Source organism: Budorcas taxicolor, chromosome 8 (assembly GCF_023091745.1).
Source record: "Budorcas taxicolor isolate Tak-1 chromosome 8, Takin1.1, whole genome shotgun sequence".
Taxonomy (NCBI): Eukaryota; Metazoa; Chordata; class Mammalia; order Artiodactyla; family Bovidae; genus Budorcas; species Budorcas taxicolor.
Window position 1 is genome coordinate 70,210,517 of NC_068917.1, and position 3,457 is coordinate 70,213,973.

The window sequence follows — 3,457 nt, forward strand, 5'->3', positions numbered from 1 at the left end:
CACTCATCTCACACGCTAGTAAAGTAATGCTCACAATTCTCCAAGCCAGGCTTCAGCAATGCGTGAACCGTGAACTTCCAGATGTTCAAGCTGGTTTTAGAAAAGGCAGAGGAACCAGAGCTCAAATTGCCAGCATCCGCTGGATCATCAAAAAAGCAAGCGTTCCAGAAAAACATCTAATTTTCTTTACTGAGTATGCCAAAGCCTTGCACTGTGCGGATCACAGTAAACTGTGGAAAATTCTGAAAGAGATGGGAATACCAGACCACCTGACTTGCCTCTTGAGAAACCTATATGCAGATCAGGAAACAACAGTTAGAACTGAACATGGAACAACAGACTGGTTCAAATAGGAAAAGGAGTCTGTCAAGGCTATATATTGTCACCCTGCTTCTTTAACTTCTATGCAGAGTACATCATGAGAAACGCTGGGCTGGGAGAATCACAAGCTGGAATCAAGATTGCCAGGAGAAATATCAAAAACCTCAGATATGCAGATGACACCACCCTTATGGCAGAAAGTGAAGAGGAACTAAAAAGCCTCTGATGAAAGTGAAAGAGGAGAGTGAAAAAATTGACTTAAAACTCAACATTCAGAAAACGAAGATCATGGCATCCGGTCCCATCACTTCATGGCAAATAGATGTAGAAACAGTGGAAACAGTGGCAGTATCTTTTATTTTTTGGGGACTCCAAAATCACTGCAGATGGTGACTGCAGCCATGAAGTTAAAAGATGCTTACTCCTTGGAAGAAAAGTTATGACCAACCTAGACAGCATGTTAAAAATCAGAGACATTACCTTGCCAACAAAGGTCCATCTAGTCAAGGCTATGGTTTTTCCAGTAGTCATGTATGGATATGAGAATGGACTATAAAGATAGGTGAGCATCGAAGAATTGATGCTTTTGAACTGTGGTGTTGGAGAAAACTCTTGAGGGTTCCTTGGACTGCAAGGAGATCCAACCAGTCCATTTTAAAGGAAATCAGTCCTGAATATTCATTGGAAGGACTGACGTTGAAGCTGAAACTCCAATATTTTGGCCACCTGATGCAAAGAACTGACTCATCTGAAAATACCCTGATGCTGGGAAAGGTTGAGGGCAGGAGGAGAAGGAGATGATGGAGGATGTGATGGATAGATATCATCACTGACTCAATCGGCAGGAGTTTGAGTAAGCTCCAGGAGTTGGTGATGGACAGGGAAGCCTGGCATGCTGCAGTCCATGGGGTTGCAAAGAGTCAGACATGACGGAGCGACTGAACTGAACTGAACTGAACTGATGTATCTTTATTCACTTAATTATATAATACCTCCTTTTTTTAAGTGATAGAATTGGGAATAGAGTGGATCTAAGTCAGGTTCCATGTGAAGTTGATATGAAACATTCATGTGAAGATGGCCTCACTCATAGTTAGCTCAGTGCTCATAACAGCCCTCTGACTTAGGTGTTAAGCCTGTTTTGTGAAAAGTCCCTCCCTTATCTAAAAGAAGATTCTGGCAGGCAACAGAAGACTCTGGATGGTGCCAAGGATGGTATGGTATGGTGAAAAAGGTTGTGTTTTAGAATCAGATATATTTGGATTTGCTCCTTGGCTTTGATCCAGTGATAAAGAATCTGCTTGCCAATGCAGGAGATGCACGATACTTGGGTTCAGTCCCTGGGTTGGGAAGATCCCCTGCAGAAGGGGATGGCAACCCACCCCAGTATTCTTGCTTGGGAAATCCCATGGACAGAGGAGCCTGGCGGGCTACAGTCCATGGTGTTGCAAAGAGTCGGACACGACTGAGCCTGCACGCATATCTTGACTTTGAGCTTCTTCATTACGTGACACTGGACAGCTTACCTCACCACTCTGTTTCCATTTTTTCGCACTTAAAATGAGACAAACAGCATCTCCAGTGTAAGGTGACTGGGAAGATAGACCTTCCATAACGGCTGGCCATTGTCATCATCAAAAAAATCATCACAATTGATGCAAGGCAGTGAAAGCAGGCATAATTTATTCTTTGCATATTCCAGTCAGACACCAGGATGAAAACTGTCTTTCCCCATAGCTATTTCTGAAGCCTACTCAGGATCATCTTATAAACCATCATCTCCTATAAATTCCAGTTAAAGTTTGCCAGGCAGATCATCATGAGAGAATCAAAATCTGAGATTCGGTATAACCAGGTGTTCAAGCCAGCCTCCAAACTGCATCTTCTGTGTCTACATCCTGCTTTATGGTAAAATCTAAGGGGTCTCAGCTCCCTTTTTTGAGTCTTATTTTCTGTCCCCTCAAATACAAAGGCACTCCCCATCCAAATTAAGCTCATTGGACACTAGTTCTCAAAGGAATATGCCATGAGGTGAATGAAGAGAGTTAAAGCATCCTCACCAACAATTTGGGCAATGTTATATAATGTTACCAGCTGAATGGACAGGAACTGGAGCAAACTGTGGGAGATGGTGGAGGACAGAGGAAGCCTGCCTGCTGCGGTCCATGGGGTCGCAAAGAGTCTGACATCACTTAGCAACTGAACAACAGCAACAAACAGATGAGAGAGGACTTTAAGCTCTCTAATGACAGTTTTAGCACAGAGAGAGGGAAACTGAAGCTCAGAGAGAGGAAACCGATCGTGTTCAAGGACACAGCCAATGGGGAGTAAAACAAGGCCCCCGGCAGCTATTTCCCGGTTTCTAGTTCATTTTCCTGACACCACACTTTGGAGGCTTTCATGAGTTGAAGGAAAAGCAATGAGTTAGGCCCTCTCTCTACGTCTCTAATATTCCTAAGAAGAAGCAGGTACATTTCTTTCAAATCCCAGTTACTTTTTTCTCTTTCTGAGAGAAGACAGAAAGGGGTAAAGTCAGCTCCACCAAACAGATTCTGTAATAATGGACTCAGACTTGGAACATATTAAGCCTTTGAACTCACCCACTCCTTTATTTAACTAATTCTTTTTTAAAAATCACTATTTAAAAGAATTTTAGAATTCAAGTATAGTTGATTTACAAAGTCGTGTTAGATTCAGGTATACAGCACAATGATTCCGTTATAAGTATATATCTGTTCTTTTTCAGATTCTTTTCTCTTATAGGTTATTACTAACTATAGAAATGGTCCCCAAAAGTATCATCTTTATAAGTTATTACAAAATATTGAGTATATTTCCCTGTGATATACAGTAGGTCCTCATTGGTTATCTATTTTATATATAATAGCTTGTATCTGCTAAACCCATATTTCTAATTTATCCCTCCCTGTTTCCCCTTTGGTAACCATAAGTTTTTTCCCTTTACCTGTGGGTCTATTTTTGGTTTGTAAATAAGTCCATTTGTATCATTTTTTTTCTTAAAAGATTCCACATTAACCAATATCATATGATATTTGTCTTTGACTCAACTAATTCTGATGGTAATATCTACATAGCATTCAACTATTCACACGGACACATTAAACACACACACCTA